This window comes from Melanotaenia boesemani, chromosome 6, assembly GCF_017639745.1.
Source record: "Melanotaenia boesemani isolate fMelBoe1 chromosome 6, fMelBoe1.pri, whole genome shotgun sequence".
In the NCBI taxonomy this organism is placed as follows: Eukaryota; Metazoa; Chordata; class Actinopteri; order Atheriniformes; family Melanotaeniidae; genus Melanotaenia; species Melanotaenia boesemani.
The window spans coordinates 7,119,566-7,137,628 of record NC_055687.1 but is presented as its reverse complement, the minus strand read 5'-3'; the positions used below and the strand labels follow the sequence as shown (position 1 = coordinate 7,137,628).

General features: G+C 37.7%; 1 protein-coding gene across 1 annotated transcript in view; it reads left to right on the top strand.

Annotated features, from left to right (window-relative positions):
* Positions 1-11,955: 11,955 nt before the first annotated feature.
* Positions 11,956-18,063, top strand: part of LOC121641337 (raftlin-like) — a 156,646-nt gene continuing 150,538 nt past the window's right edge. Inside the window, exon 1 of the mRNA XM_041987422.1 lies at positions 11,956-12,520. The gene's annotated coding sequence lies outside the window, so the exon portion shown is untranslated. The remainder of the gene's footprint in view (positions 12,521-18,063) is intronic.

Genomic DNA, 18,063 nt, shown 5'->3' with positions numbered 1-18,063 from the left:
CATGATCCATGAATTTACACAATGAACACTAGTCAAAAATAAATTTATCACGTTGCACTAAGGAGGCTTTGTCTGCAGCAGAGTCTAACTGACTGGGAGTAAACAATGAATGGCTAAGCTCTAGGGTGTAGTGACTACCTGATATATAAACCTGTGTTTACACAGCATAGAATGGAAAGACTGTTGAGTTCAAGGTAAATAGAAGAAAAGAAGGAAAAGTAGAATACAATATTGAACTGAATGTCATGTGTGTAGATGGATACAGCTCCTGTAGGCTGAAGACGCACCCAATATTAGTTTCAGAACTCATAAGAAAGGTGAGACTGAGAAATAGTTTGAATAGGAATCAGTTAATGTTTGATATCTTTTGACCATTTTTACAAAATAACAAAACAAAACAGGACTTTGCTTCCAGCTGGTGTCTGTTGTTTTAATCAAATCTTTTTTTAACCCATAAGAGTCCAACGTAACATATTTGGTATTTAGTACATGCAGTTTTTGAGACATTTATGGTAAAAACTTTACTCAAAATCCTGTTGAGCACAATGTGATACTTGTCGTCTGTCCCATAATAGATACCAGGAAGCAGAAAATCCCACTATCATAATTTTGATATATCACATAGTATTAAAAATGGTTAATTTCGTAAAATTAACAAATGTTTAAGTTTAAAAGAATTTGTCAATTTTTTTTTGTTAAATTTAGGTAAAGTGTCAAAAAAGACCTCATATTTAAAAAAATTATACTTTTCTTACCATTTTTTCATTGGTCAAGCCTTAAAGGGTTAATCATGCTGCTCTGTTGTTTGGTAGAGCAAATATTTCTGTGACTATAATGAATCTTTATTAAAAATTTGTGCATGTAAACAAACCAGAGTCATATCTACCTTTAGGTTTGGGTTGTAATACCAAAAGTAACATTACCGTAGCATGTCACGCTTGTGACTATATTCTTAACTGTTATTTCAACCATTTATGAAAAAAAACATTGATTCTTAACATTATTGCTCCAAGAAAAGTAAAAAAAAAAAAGATAAGACATCTTTCCATTTTTTTTTTTGCTTAGAGCGAACATTAAAGCGTTAATGTTTCTAAGTTGAAAAGCTAAAATGATGAACGTTTTGACACAATCAATTGGGGCTTTTCAAATTGTAAAGCATCACTAATAAGTATAATAGGGCAGACTGGGGACAGTTGTAACACGGGTCAGTTGCTTCAATCAGGGAGAAGTTAGAACTCATCTCATTCACTCTGCACGTGTTCAGTTTAGTCTTTAGTCTGCATGTGAAAAAGTATTGCCTTGAGGCAAACACAACAAAATTCATGAGGGAAAATATGATTTTGAGGTAAGAAAGTAATATTTGTTGCCTAAAATATTTTGTGGCTACATAGCTTGCTTTGTAGTTGAACTCATCAAACATATATCATGTTGATTATGTGTCTATTTAGCTGTTTTTCTAGCAGGTTATTCATGGTAATGTTTTAGTTGTCAGTTGTATGGCAAGCTAGCTCATGGATATTGCACTTGGGGACATTTGTAACACGCTTTCATGAAGATTTAGTATCGACACAGTACTACCAAGTAAATAAAGAGCTAGTTTTGGTTTCCGATACTTTTTAAGAGGGCTGTCAAATTAAAGTGTTAATGCAAAGAAATTTATCAGTAGAATTAATGAATATATATATATATATATATATATATATATATATATTAACGAGTAAACAACAAAGTTATTAGTCATCCCTTAAAAATACACATTTTGGCCATATAGGCAACTTTCACAGCAGTGAACAGAAACACCACTTTATCCATCTTTTTTTTTAAATAAAGATTCATACAGTTTTCAAGCTTTACATTAAAGTATCAGTGTTGTCACATTAGTATAGATCCATATCAATATCAAGGTTGGTATAAATATTATCAATATTTGGATTGATCCGCCCACCACTATTGGACACATCAGTGCTCAGTACTTTCACTGTTCAATGCTTTAACATTTCAACAAGGAACCATGGGATCTGACTGTGTTATAAACAACTGCACCTCCTGGTTTCATGAGCCTGAACTCAAGGACTGACTGAATCAGTAGTTCTGCCACAAATGGATTCTTGCCATTACCAACTTATGAACAAACTTTCCTCTGTGTGCTTGCTAAACCCTGAAAAGAAATCCCACAGCACATCAGGACTATACCCTTGCAAAAACTTTGTAAAAACACATTTGCTCGCCGACTGTCAGACAGTTTCTTATGTAGAAGAAGAAATGTAGAAGTGTTGAGATAAAGGTGAAAAATGTTGAAATTTATTACAGATAGAAAGCTGTCATTAGCAGTGGGAGAAATAACGTAGATAATGAGGTTTCTGAACTTTTTCACTAATATCACATTTCTTTATTGATAGGTAACACCAGCACAGGAGGAATGCCAAAAGGAGAATTTACAAAATGGCTGCATAAGACGTCTTCCCCACCCTTTGCATTAAGCATTAAGCTAACCTGCTTTTACTCAGCTGAACTAAAATGTTTGGAAACACGGCAGACATTACACTTTCCAGCCAGTTAGCTCTATGATTGGTGTCACACTTTCACAGAATTTCATGTCACCATAACTGCACAATTCATCCCAGATGGTTGGCAGACAGCTTGCCATGTCCTCCAAACAAGCAGAATGAGCAAATGGTTATATTGCTCCTTTTCTATCCCATATTTTTTTAACTGTCCATTTTTTCTGCTAATCCAAGTTCAGACTGCTAAAACAAGGTCCAGGAGGGAGCCCCAGACATGGCAACTTTCTTTTACTCCTTCTGGGGATCCCAAGTAATTTTCAGGTCCGATGGGGATATTTAATCCCTCCAGCATGGTCTGGGCTGCTCTGGGGTCTTCTCCCAGAAGAGTGGGATCCAAATGGCACCCTAATCAGATGAGCAACAGCTCTTTTTCCAGAAATCTCCAAATGTTGAACTCTGTTCCTAAGACACTGCAAAAGAATCCTAAGACTGGAGATGCAACAGTGATTAAACAATGCTTGATTAGTACAAAGGGGCCCAAAGTGAACCAAGAAGATTTCCCCACACCATTACACCATCACTAGCTTGAGCTGTTGATGGATATAGAAGAAAATTCCTTATTATATATTTACTTAATTTATTATTATATTTATTCATTGAGTATTATTACATTCATTAAACATTATCCATTATATATTCATTTTGATCTTAGTTCATATTTTACTTTATCTTTTCATCATACTTATGTGTTTTCCTGAGCACAAAGTGATGAGGACCTGAGAGTTTCTGACCTTGGGTTGGGAACAGTATGATTCTCGTGGAAGACACAGAGTAGATAACAGACGGGGTATCTGTAAGATTAAGGCAGGTTAGTATAAGAAAAATCCAAGGGAGGAAGTCAGCTTTATCCAGTCACAGTGAGCTTTGTGAACAACACAGAGGTAGAAAAGTACTTGCTCTGGTCTTGGTCTTGGACCTTTAGAGCCTCCTGCTGCGTCTGTTTTGTGATTTTTAGAACAGTTGTTGCAGGGGTGATGAAAGATTTCTTTCTTCTGGGTTCTGTAACTTCTACATGATGGAAAAATGGTGCTGATGGTAAGAGGGGTCCTTAGTAATGAAGGTCTTTTTCCTTACCATTGAGCAGCCGTACAGGCTTTTGGGCTGAAGTGTCTTATTTTCAGATTAAGATTATACTGGGTGGCAGCTTAAGCAGACTGCTTTTTGCTAAGAGTAGTGAATTTTAGACTCCATGTATAGACAGGCTGATGAAAGGCACACACAGGTTTTTACCATATAAGGTTCTTAGTGTCTTAGGAGAGATTGGGCTTCATCACATAAACATCATTTATGTAAACATATGTGTCTCCACATGATTGGTCAACTCATGACAGAGGAATGTCTTTGTCTGAAGAAGCTTATTAAGTGCTTCACACATGTTTTTTAGTGGGATTCCCAAAATAAGACCTCACAGATTTTTCTGCAGAAATCGGTTTAAGATGTCACTTCTTGTAATAAAACCATCTTTTTTATTATACATCAAGCTGCCGTCCAGAGTTCTTCTTTTTACCTGAAATTACTTTTGTCACATCACGTGTTTCCACAAATAAAATGCAACATGGCATCACGGTCCAGAGATGAAGGAGTCACAATGGCGTCACCTCATCAACGAAACAACAGGGCTGTTCTGGTTATATTGCTGGCTTGGTTTATTACACAGGTGAGCTTTGTTTTACTACTAGTAGTGGGGAAGTTAAATGAGCCTGAAATGATGGGAGTGGATTCAACTAGTGCTCTATAAATGAAGGTTCCAACAACACAAGTTTCTTGCAACAAAATACTCCGTGTTTCTGACTCGTTTTGATGACACACTGACATTTATTATGCACATTTGAGGAGTTGTTGTTGCCTGGTGGTGTCGTGAGGCTTAGAAACTGGACTTCACAACTTTTCTTTTAGCCCAGAGCATCATGTTACAGCTGTGCTTTGAGGCACTGTGCCTCATGCTAGCAACTGGATATCAACAGACTGGCAGTTTTGACACACATTATGGCTGCCTCATCAAAGAAGAGAACATTATTGAAAGAAGTGAGAAAAATAAAAAGGGAAGGTAACAGAGCAGAGACAAGATTCATCATTGTCCGGACTTTTATAAACTGAAGTGAGGTCAGAGAAGAGACAGGATGAAGATGGATGCTGGATTAACCGTTGTTAGAGGGCATCAAAGTAAAAATCTGTCATATTAAAAGCTCTCAGTTTCTTGAGCAGGTGGAGCACGAAGCACTGTAGTGCTAGGACAAAATATCTCTTTCAGCTTTTCACATTCAGTTTTTCACAAATAAAGTTAGTAAGTAATAAGCACATCCGGGACACACAGTACATGTAGTTAGTGGCACCCGTCTTTATCCAATGATTGGATCTATAAATTAATAAGCAGAAATAAACAAGAAAAGATTTCCAATATGCCATTTAAAACGTTTTTGCATTGTTACAGAACAACATCTTAATAACCTGCCAGTTTGAGTGTTTGGCTTCACTTGGAGCTGCTTGACTTTTTGAGCAGTCAAAGCTGCTTTTACTTCAATTTGTGTTACTTCATTCTGTCTACATGGAAAAAGTTTGTGTTTAGAGAGAAACATATGGATGTCCAAAACGCCATTGGTACATAAGGAACTACACCCATGACATGCATCATTACATTTAACATTTATTACCCCTGACGCCGGAGGGTAAACTAGCTAGTTTGCGTTTCTTTTAAAACTGCAGCTTATCATTTATGGAGCTGTGTTTTCACAGATCAGACATGTGACTATTCATAATGTCATAAGACTATGTCACTGTCTGGAAATGTTAGCCATGTACATATATACAGTCTACAAACACAGGAAAATTTGTCCTCTCTCTAACAATGTAACTCTTCATGTCAACTGATTTGCTCTAAGCTGCAACAGCCCATCAGAAAGGCAAAAGAGCAGCACAAACATCAGGACAATGAGTGCAGTAAAGCCTTAAACAGTCATAAGAGCCACAGATTTACCTTAGATAGCAGTAGTTAACAAAATAATTGAGTCGGGTTATATTCAATTTGAATGATGCACTAAATATCACTGCAGACCTCAACTGCACTCAAAGATGATGGACATGGAAGATCTTTAGATATAACAGCAACAAAGATCCTCCCCATGATATTTAAGTATTATTATTACCTCCACCAAGGCAGTTATTAGCAACATAATTCAAAAAGAAATGGATGGATTTTCCTGAAATCTCCAAAATAGAAAAGTGATTAGATTTTGGGGTTGATCTGGATCTCTGTCTGGAAAGTGCAGGGCAGACATGAACATCTGGGAACATCAGTGAACTTTGTCACATCCGGGTCTTTCACTGGTGAAAACAGCCAGACAAGGTGCCAATGACACATGCTCTAAACATAGAATTAATCTACAAAGAAGTCACAGTACGCTGATCAAAAGTAGATTTTTTTTCTAATGATACAAAAATGTCTCATGTGAAATATTAGTATTTAATTTAAAAAGTGTTTGAATGGAAGTCAAATGTTGCAAATGCTCGATGTCAATTAAATCTAATCCAATGTTGATTTGAAGCAGTTTATATTGAACCACTCAGTTAGTGTTCTTTGTCAGGAATCAGTGAACACCTGGGAACCCATCAGCATGGAGTATTTAGCCAGACCATTATCATTATATCATATATCATTATATCATTGCTATTGCTAATAGTAGCAGTCATATAATCATACACAACAAATAAAAAATAAAATAAAATCAGTCACTGATACTGTATGGAAACATGATGTGCAATAATAAAATATGGACATACAGGAAAAATCCTACTTTATAATCAATTCATCAATTGAAATGAGGAACTCATAATTACCAAGAGAAATCAATTCATACATGGAAAAAAGAGGCAATCATACTGCCATAATATAATTAAAGCCATGGTTAAAAATGTTGTGTATTTGAAAGACAAAAGCTCAATTTCCAGTGTGAACACTAGGGGGCAATGTCACATCTCCAGTTACAGGGGAGTTGTTGAGGAAGCTGAGGTCCATGAGAAGAACACAGCTACATGAAACCTTGAATAACAACAGGCTCATTGACTGAACAATAGTTTTATTTAAAAAAAATCAATACACACATTCAGTGATATGTTTTGTGCCACTTATTCTCCCATCCAATCAGCTATCTGTTCGAGCCACTCATGTAAAACTAACACAGCTTGCATAAACACTATGCTTGATTACCCATCTTTATAACTTGTTTCACTCTGTTTGTCACATTTCAGTTGTCCCAAAGGTTCCAGCAGGAAAAAAAAATTCAGCTGCATGACCGACAAGATCGTTTTTAACTGGTAAATTCAGGTTTCCCTCCAAGTTACACAACATTAAACACATCTAATTTGCACCAAAACAATAAAGCCAGTAAAGTGTAAGAATTGAGGATGACATCCTGGGAGCATTATTTTTCTTGGTGCAATGTTTTTCATTTTTGTGTATGTGTTTTCCACCTGCCATCCTCTGCTAAATTATGTTGACCGTCACCACTGTGGGTGATCATTAGCGCGTTTTGAGTCTCAGCACCAACAGTTTCATGATTTAATTCTGTTTATATGGAAAACAAGTCATGTATCCACGCAACATTAACCATTTCATTTTGACTGTGGGTCTCTTAATGGTGTTTCAAATGTATGATTTGCCAGAATGACCCTTTGAACTGTTTAGATGTGAGAGTTGGATAATGGAGTGAAATGACCTTCCAAAACTGGTCTCACATTGCCCAGTTCCAATAGTGTTTTGGCAGTTTCTGCTTGCAAGAAGGTTGATTGAAGTCTGATGAGGCTCCTGATGTGACAGCAAAAAATGCTGGAAATCGACATCTTTAAAAGAGACATATCATTAATTTCAGCCCTGCAGAAAAAATCTCATGGTAAAATGCGAGTGGCACAATGAGGGTTCACCGACAAATGAATGAGTGGATTCCCTGTTAGGATAAAAATGACTTTGACAGGAGAACAGTCATGACCACATTGCACTGGATGGATAATCATAATCGCAATTTGTCCAGTTTTTCATCTGCTATTGCAACCCAACAAAAAGCACATAATTATTTTAGGTTTTTTATTTTGAGTGTCACCAGGATATTTCATCATGGTGACAAATCATAAACCATAAAACTGTCGTTAACCACATTTAGTTCGCCTGTGGCCCCTTATGGGGATGTTTGCATTATTGATAAACTGATCAGGCTCATCTTTGATTCCTTGTTTAGTGTAGAAGGCTTTGTGGAACTAAACGTTATTACAGCCATTGCAATGGCTGAACGTCATGGAGTGTCTTTAGTCAGCCGTAAAAAATGATGAGATGGAAAATAAGGAATAGGCAAATACTTAGACAAAGTTTATCAGCCAGCATCAAACCATATTATGGGGAAAGTAAAAAAAGTATTTCTGCCTTCAGTGAGAGAAAATGTAGTTATTGCTAAAGAAGGGAAAATGACAAAATAACTTTATTTGCAATGAAGCCAACATGAGCAATGGAAGTACAAAATGATGCAAAAATCTGCACTAAATGAACAAAATAAGACAAATTCATATAGAAACTTAAAACAAATTGCCCAAAAAAAAAGAAAATGGCTTTGTGCTTCATGAATGAAAGCATAACAGGCCCACATCATGATACTGCCACCACCATAATCCACAAATCTCTAGTAAGTCAAGCTGACTATTGGTGAGTGGAATTCCAACTCATTAGGTATGGTTTTAAGATTTCTTTTCAACTTAGTAAAAGGGAACCAGACTGAACCAAACAAAGTTTTTGGCTAAACCTAACCAGGAAGTGAAAAACATGAACATGGGTATTTTAACAATTTCAGATTTTTCTGGCTTTGGAAAAAGCCACATGCAAAATTCCACATGTATATTTCACATGCAAACAGAGTTTTGGACATCAAAACTTAACTTTTTGTAAAACTCCTTCCAGGGGAAGATGTTTCCTTCCTTCGACTGTATTCTAAATGGAAAAATGAGATTTTTTACTTATAATGTCATCTGGTTTTACAGATTAACAGCACATCTCCCTTTTGTTTACATGGCAACATCAGCATCATAAATATACCATTACTCTCTGACTATAATTAAGGAACTGATGTAGTCAGAATGCCTCGTGGAGTAAACTTCTGCATAAAACATTACTCAAACAACACATGACTTGACAGTAGTGTCATAGATTTTAGTCTACTCACAGCTGGACTAAAATGAAGTGTAGGAATTGTTGAGAACATTGTTTTCAATCAGACATTGCTGTTGGGTTTAATTAAAATGCTTTACTTACTGACTGAAAACAGAAAACTGCACTGAAATCAACTGTTTATCAAAAACAGTTGTGTATGTTTTCATACAGTTGGCCCAGTTTAACTAGTGTGTGATTGAGATTTTTGGCGAGGACAGGGAAGGGAAAGCCCAGTTTTTTTTTACAAATTCCCATGTTTATTTGTACTGAGCCAGAGTTTCATTGTAATGTGTTGTGTTTACATTAGCAGAGGCAACTAGCAAGATGGCCTTCATCAGGATGACGGCCATGTAAATAATTGATAGTTTTGTAGCTTAAATCAAGTACTTTCAATTTCTGTACAACTAGAGAGCAACAAAACGATTTCCTCGCATCTTGTTGTTAATTGAATGTAACACTGAAGTAGCAATAATTTTCTGGGATTGAACTTATGTCGCCAAGGTATTCATGTTTAAAGGTGCTACAGCACCATCCAACATTATTTCCCCCCTGCTACCTGTAGGGGGCAGTAAGTCACATAACACCATTAAGGGCTGTATTGAAGCTCTGACCTAAAGAACTGTTTTTAAATGGGAGACTTGCTGGATAAACATCCTCTTTGTTGTGCCATAATTCTCTGGATAAACACATAATTTGAAGGTCAGCCTTTGACAGATCTTCATTCTGTGAATTAAACAATGAAACCTTATTGTCACCCCACATTTAAGCTAAAGTTCCTGCTACTTCTGGATCATTTTTCTCAATCATCCTCTCTAAGCACATCTTTTGTCCTTTCTCTTTAGGTGGGTTCTCTCTTTTTTTTTGTATTTCAATTAGACTGTTATTATACATTATATTATATTACTTATTTGACTGAATAATAATAATAATATTAACAGTAATAATAATAATAATATTTAATAATAATAATAATAATACATTTATCTGTATAGCACTTTTAATTGATCACAAAGTAATTTACAGAATATAAATAAAAATAAATAAAAAACAGAAAGAATGAAAACATAGGTAAAAAAAAAATACAATAAAAACAAAACAGTAATGAAGCCCATGTTGAACTAAAAGCCTGTTTTAAAGCCAAGTCTTTCACTGCTTTTTAAAATATAACAGCAGTGTCTATGCAGTGAAAGGAACGAGGAAGAATGTTCCACAACACTGGCGTCACGTCTTCAAAAGAGCAATCACTTACACTCTTAAAGTGAGTTTTTGGGACCATCAGTAACATCCGGCCTTCTGACCTCAAACTGCAGGTCAGTGAGTAAATCTGAAGCAGGTCATAGATATAAGGAGGAGCTTGACCATGCAAAGCTCTCATAGGTAAAGATTTTAAAATGTATTCTTAACTTTATTGGTAACCCACCCAGATAGCAAAACATGTTTTGCCCACATTTGGCCCAAATGTGCATTTTTGTTTGGCCCAAATTTGACCCTGACTTACAATGCTGACTAAACGTGAGTGTGTCTCAGTCACATGGCCACTAGGACACTGGAAGGGTAAAAGGAAGGGCTAAGGAAGAGTTCCCACATTAGGACCACTTCTGGCCCACAAAGTACTTGCCATAATCCATGTCCAGGCCCATAAATCGCATCTGGACCACATGTGACCCACGGGAGACTTGCCATAATCCAAGCCAGACTGACAACTGAAATCTAGACCACTTCTGGCCCACACAACACTTGCTAGTGCCATACCTGAGCCAAAAGTAGCCCAGATTTGGCCTAAACATGTCTGCTATCTAGGGCAGTAAAGGGAGGCTGAAACCGGTTAAAAGTCTTGCAGCAGAGATTTGGATGGCTTGAATACAGTTAAACTTCTTCTTATTTTAACAGTTCAAAAGACTATTACACTAGCCCAGACGTGAGGATATAAAAGCATGGATGATCACTTTCAATTTAGCCTTGGACACAAGAGGTTTAAATTTAGAAATGTTGCGAAGATTAGTTTTCCTTTACTGTTTAAAGTGATGCAACAAAAACATTGCTGAGAAAAATCAAACACAGCTGCAATTGTTTCTAAAACTGGCCTTTCTCTGTAGTTCCCAAGTTCTCCTGGACATTATTTACTTTTTATCTCATGACTTCAATATGGAATTTGAGTTATAGTAACCAAACCATGAATTTGCCTTTTTGATGTTTTGTTTTTATCTAAACAAGCTGTGAAAACAACACTGATACCAGTTTTTCTTTTCCTATTTTTAATGACTGCTTTGCATTTTATATCAGCAGACACAAAGAAGCTCTATAATTTGTTTGAAGTTTCTTTTCTGTACATCGAACCTATACAGCCCATTCAGCTGATGCTCTACTGTTTGAGAAGGAAATCTCGAGGGATTCAAAACCCTGAAATACTTCTACAGAGCCACAGCGTGAACAGAAATGGATCCAAAAACAGTTACTCAATTTTAATTAAGATACTCATCAGGCATTTAGAGAAGCCACAGTTGTTTAATTACTTAAATCTGGGTAATATCAAATCCATCATCCTAAAATGGTCAACCAGGGAGAAAACAGTCACTTACGGTAATACAACAATAAATTTTAATCTTTCATTAACACTGGTGCAGTTAGGAGGCTCTGTACCATCATGAATCCATGATGCTGTGCTTGTTGAAGCACTGAAGCAATCGTTAGGTTGGAAATCAAAGTTTACATATCAGAGAGCTGCTGTGTCTTCAGTTCAGTAGTCCCTCATAAGATGTGGCTTAGATAATAATTTCAGCTCTATAAGGGGTCGTGACCTGGATGTATTAAATATAAACAACCACTACAGAGGAATACAAGTGCTGAGAATCTCACATGCTTCACATCCATATTCAATAAACTAACCTTTTAAGTCACACTTATCACCATCTTTTGAAACTCAGCATAAAGAATGAGTATATATCAACCATGTGAAACTGCATTTGGTCTGCTTCACATCCCAACAGTTGGGTTTATGTCTGTCTGCCCATCTTTAAGTCTTTTTTATGTCTAAAGCAACACCACCCTCTTCCTCCATCCTCTCTTCCCATTCTCCAGGTCTGGTATTTCCCAATAAACCCCCCCCTCCTCGTCTCTGTCATCCCCCTCCTCCACCACTCTTCTCTTTCCCTCCCCTCCTCTCTCCCCCGTCCTCTCCTCAGATGGATTCTTCAGTCAGTCGTGTGGAACTGGTGCGGCTGCCGGGGAGACAGACACAGAGGCAGAAAGGCTGTTATGAGCAGACGCTGGGTCAGAGTGCTCAGTTGCTTCAGACAATCACAGGGCAGCGAGAGAAAGACACAGGAAAGGAGGCATTCGCAGAGAGAGGGAGATCGCCACAGAGAAAGATAGGTTGAAAAGGGAGGGAGGTAAATATGTGACAGGATGTGGTTTCCCTGAGCTTGCAGAACATACTTTGAGCATGACCTAAACGTACTGAGAGTACAAGTGTGTTTGAGCTCCGTTAGATGGTGAAGGGTGGGGGGGGAGACGAAGCAAACCGCTGGAGCTGCTGCCGCTGAGCCAACAGACTTGTTTCTCTGCCGCCTGCAGGAGGATTGTGTTTCCTTTAAGCCAGCCAGCTCCTCGGTAACCCCAGTCAGCTTATCGGACAGGATCTGAGCTGGTCCTCCATCCTCTCTCTACGCTTTTCTCTCTCTGAGGAGAATGCCATTTTCTGCAGGAAGCACTGGTCCAGTTGCTGGATTTGTCTCCAAGCAGTGAACTTTTCAACTACATTGTGAAACAGGTAAGTTTTGCTTCCTGTTTGTGTGAGAGTGTGTTTCCCTGTGTGTTTGCTTGAATCACCAAACAGATGTGTTACTTATTGCACTCACGCCTGCTCCTCTGGATGGCAGCCACTGTAAACTTGGGTTGCATGGTGGTAAGTGTTTACCACAGAGAGCTGATTCATTAGACACATGCCGCAAGCCAGAAGTTTGGCTTTTGAGGAGTGTGTTCAACAACAGGCTCTAAATCCACGGCTACCGCTCATTGACATGGCTCTGATGGACATGCACACTTAAGCTGTTGGTCAGTGTGGTGCATGGTACAGACTGGGACTGAGATGGAGACCCATTTCTGACCTGATCCAATCAAAAAACTAAACTCTTTGAGTGGTGAAAAAAAAAACAAAAAACAAAGTGATTTGTGAGCTTCTGTGCTGAATATGTGAAGCATAGAAGTTTGGATTTCCCTGTTACTTATGCAACAAGCATGCTGGTATATCCATGTCTGTCTGTGGATGTTTACACGCTTACACCATGTTCTCCAGAAGTGCATCCATCCAAGTGTAAGTACTTGTGTGAGAGGCTTAAAGGGAAAACAAGTTGAGGGCTGGCAGGAGGTGAAGAAGGAAAGGGGGAGATGTCAGGGAGGAGGAAGACGAGGGCATGAGAGAGAGGAAAAGCCAGAGGGAAGAAGAGAAAGGAGAGAAAGTGAGTGAGAGAGCTCAATCTTAGTGAACTGCTGATAATTATTTCCAGCTGGTGAGATGAGGAGCACTGGGCTACGTTAACTCTACAGAGTCAGAGGGTCAGAAGGTCTTTCTGTCTCACATTCGTGGTTGCATCCTTGTTGACTTTAACTACTCTTGTCTTGCTCTTTTACAGCACATTATAGCTTTTTTTTTAAACTCCTGTCTTTTTAAACCTTCCCTCATGAAAGGCTCCGCTTTCTCTGACTGGTCAGCTCATCAATCTAAACTAGCTGCGCGGAAAGTAAACGAGCCACTAGATTGAAAAATGTGCCTGTGAGTGAGGAGTTTTAGGTCGTTGGAATAAGTGTTCACAAGGATAAAGTCTTAGGGTGTCAGTTTTGGGATTTGTAACGATGGAGACTTTTAGGATGCATTCACACTGGTACTGTTTGGTCCATTTTAAATGAACGGTAGTCTGCTTCCATGGATTGTATGGTTCATTTGGAGCAGTGTGAACTCATGATCGGAATCTGGTGCAGACCAAAGAGGCAAACTCTGGTCTGCCTGAAAACCAGGGTTCTTGGTTAACTGCAAACAGACCATCCAGTGCACCAAAGGATGTGACGGAGGACACATTGTGCGCAACATCTCAGACACTTCGCATCTTGTTTTTCGTGCTGCTCATTCTGGACAGATCCTGGTGAAAAATGCATTAGATTTGAACACCAAAGTAAAAACAGAAACCCCAAGACCAAATAAACTTGGTGGTGCTCCAGTATTACTTGCAGTGAACGAGCCGTTTTTGGCCCTGGCTTATCAATGAGCCAGATATTCTTCTTCTTTCTTGTTGGTCAGTGGTTGTTTCAGGGAATACCACCCCCTAGTGAGCAGTTGTAGTAACTGCATGACATTGGCCAGGCAGTTTGGTCCACTGCAGTAAAGCTCAGTGTGAAAACAAACCAAATCAAATCAAGGTTTGAACTTTTTCGGATTTCCCCATCCAATCAAACCAAGTCCCATAGACTATCACAACATGAATGCACCCTTAGATGCACAAAAGCTGCACAGTATTTTAAAATATTTATTATTGCTATCAGAAATGCAATCAATCAAATGAAGATCGGAAAGATAATCACTATATTACTAAAACATGGAGTAGGACAAGCCCAGATTTCAGTAACCATGTTTACATGCACAAAATTTCTTTAATCAGGTTCCATTTCTGATCAGACTTTTACTGTCTACGTGGACCCTGAAAACATCATTTCAGTCATGTTCATGTTTAAACATGGTTAATCATTATGACAATTATAGAGTTTTCTGACTTTTTCATACACGGTAAAAGAAGAAAAAATTATTCCTGATGCAAACAAACACTGCTGTGTGTCAACTTACCGATGTCAGTTTCTCCTCCTTTAATAATTTCAAATTCTTTTAAAATCTCATGCAACACATTGTATCACATTCCGACCAGTTCTGCTTTGCTTCCACCATGTCCTCTACTAGTCCTCTACAATGTTTTCATTTTCTTTATTTTTCAGTTCAATACAAGCTGTAATGTAAAGCGCAGGATTATTTTATGCTGACGTACATTTGATCTAACTAACATGCATTACGGATAATTTCTACTAGAATAGAATATGCATTTTTATGCATGCCAATCATAAAACCAGTAAGTATAAGCCACCCACCACGATCAGAATAAATTTTCTGTCTGAATGAATGCGATTGGATCAGAATCTTCCAGTTGGTCTGTTTAAATGAAGTACTTTTATTCCGATCAGACTTTTAATATTAATACCTGCATCCATGTAAACATGGCTCATGAAGGTTGCATTCACGCATGTGGAATGAATTATCCCTTAGATAGTGTCATATATCAAGTTTTTTTAAATTATATATTGAAAGCCACACAGCTGCATGTCGAGTGTTTTCCAACTATCCTGCATCCAAATGAAAAAGGATTTAGTAAATCTCTGAGATCAGCTAGCTCCCTTAAACAGAAAAAAATCTCAACTCTTAAACAACTCTCTGAGAATGAAAAAAACTTGCAAAAATATTCTCAACGTAATGGTATCAACCTTTTAAATTATTAACAAAAAGATATTTACATACCCACATGCACAAGTAACATAAACACATAAGTGCTCATCAAAAATTCCTCAAAGTTCAACAATGCAAACAAACCAAAAATACACACGAGAAAAAAAAAAACAAAACAAAACAAAAAAAAAAACAAGTAAACACAAAAGACTCAATGCTTACATGTATGCATGTGCTTTGCAAAATATAAACAATGTGAAACCCAAGACATTGCATGCACATGTTGTCTTGGTTACCAGCAAATAAATCAAAGCTTACATTTGCTGCTAATCTACATCAGCGCATGCAATTTCATACAAATAAGCAAGGATAAATGCTATATGTGCACATGACAAGAGCATGTAAACAGACCAGCACTCACACAGAAACCATGTAAATTATGAGCATGTGTGCACAAACTGACACACACATAAATGGGGAACAGCAGCCCATAGAAACACATATGGCCATCCTAGTGGCCGCTCTGCAGCCCGGCTGTTAGAAATGTGGAAGTGATTGTGGTTTGGGCCTTGCTCTGCTACAATGTCATTTTTAAAATAGGATCATTACTCAGGGCAAAAGGGGAAACAACCGTTAGTGTAAAAGGCTTAATTCACCCAAACTGCAAGGAAGTGTACCATTAGGTTAACAACACAATAGACATGCAGATCGTTTTGATTGAAATTATGCAGTCTGATAGCAAACACTGGAAATGTATTTGTTGTTTTCACAGGATTTAACAGTTTTTACTGTCAGAATCTGTGACACCCACTTTAATGATTTTCACACTGCAGCTGTTTACTGGTTAAAGTTGGAAAAGATTTAGTTTTGCTTAATGGATCAGTTGTCAGCTTATGCTTTTATCGACAACAATGCAAGGCTGCCCCCTCATGACATTTAAATCCCACATGCTATCTGTCTCTGTTTAATACAGCTGTTCATGCTTCCCCATTTTGTCTAAAAATACTTCCTGAAGTTCATTTGAACATGATAGCAGGCCTCAGACAACCCATGTTATTCTTCCTCAAAAGATATAGCATAGACCCCAACCTCCAGGGATCCATAAATAATAGTTTGGGGGTCCAGGAAAAACATAAAGGCTTTGCTCTGATTAAGTGAATAACGTTATGACCAATGAGGAAATTAACCAGAAATAAGCTCTTCTTATATTAGTGTTGAACCAATTAAAAATGGATATGATGAAGGCAATTTACATTATCTCTCTTTATTGGAGATATTATATTCTGCACCTACCACATGGCTCCAGCCGTGGATTAGCATGTAGCTAGCAACACAACAGATATACTCTTAAACATTCACTTCAACAAGTGACGGCAAATCTCCTCACAGGTCAGATAGAGGAGGAACTGTTGGAATCATCCAGTGCCGAGACATCGAAAATTTGATTTCAGCAGGTTAATCATGAAAGCTTTTGACTCCCCTTCCACCCTGCTTTCACAAGTGTCCCAAACTCACCGCTGAAGCCTTGCAAATATTGATTCCCTTTCCTACCACTTACCTCTCTGAGCGAGTTCATTTATTGGCATCAGGATTATGATAAGGGTCCTTGGCAAATTCTCTCCTCTGTAAGGCCAGGGACCCCTTACAGAGGGGAAGTTTGGGAACCCCTGGTGTAGACGGCTAAATTCTTTCTGAGTTGACATTAAGAGGTATTTTACAATTTATTCTTTTTTAGGCTTTTGCTTGAAAATTGCAGACCCATAATGAAATGAGTGTATCTCTACAACCACATGATCTATCTAAAAACATTTGGAGTCAAAGTAAAGGGACCACTTGTGAGGTCTAAGATGTGTAAGTGAAGATGGCACATAGCACAAATAAGAACAGTTGGACAGGCACCACTTATGAACATTTAAGGGTTCGGACACAGAAACAGCCCATTCTCATTAGAGCTCACTAGAGCCACATTTGGAATGGCTGAAATTAAGGACCAAGGCTGAATTTGGGGAAAACAATGTTGCTGGACCCCTGAAACCCATATGAAATTGTTGAAAAAATGTATAATTGTATTCTATTCTATTCTACAGTCATTTAGCAGATGCTTTTATCTAAAGCTACTTACATTTGTAAGTAAGAACTCAAACAAGATGGGACATCATGATTAAGTGGTAGTCAGACTGCTGTGAGTCCAGTTGTACCCAGGTGCTGTCATGTAATGCTAGAGGCAGTGCATATCTTTTTTTTTTTTTTTGTTTTTAGTTTTTTGTAAGTCTTTTTGTTTAAATACAAGATCATGATTTCATTGAACAATATCATCTTGAGCATAAGTGCATGCAGCTTATTCAATACTTAGTTGAGCCAAAGAGCTGGACTGTTGAGTAGAAGATGAGATCTTTAATATTAGAAAATATCCATCCATCCATCCACCCATCCATCCATCCATCCATCCATACAGCCATACAAACATACATCCATTGGCTGTAGTCACCTATTGCAGTGCAGGGAGTTGGAGTCAATCCCAGCTACTAGGGTACACCCTGGACCCGTCACCAGTCAATCACAGGACCATAATCTGTATAAATATAATTTCATGACAATTATGGATAAAAAGAGTGAAAACAGCAGCCATTAAATTTGTGATTGTGTCTAATTACAATCAATGATTTTAGCAACAATACTTTTTGCAGAATTGATGTTCTTTATTCAAAAGTCAAATTCATTAACCTTTATTGATGACTTAATGCCATTTATGACTGCAGATTTATGACCTTTAATAATGATTTAATATTACCTGAAACTGGCACATTACTCTAAAGCACAGGATCACAAGA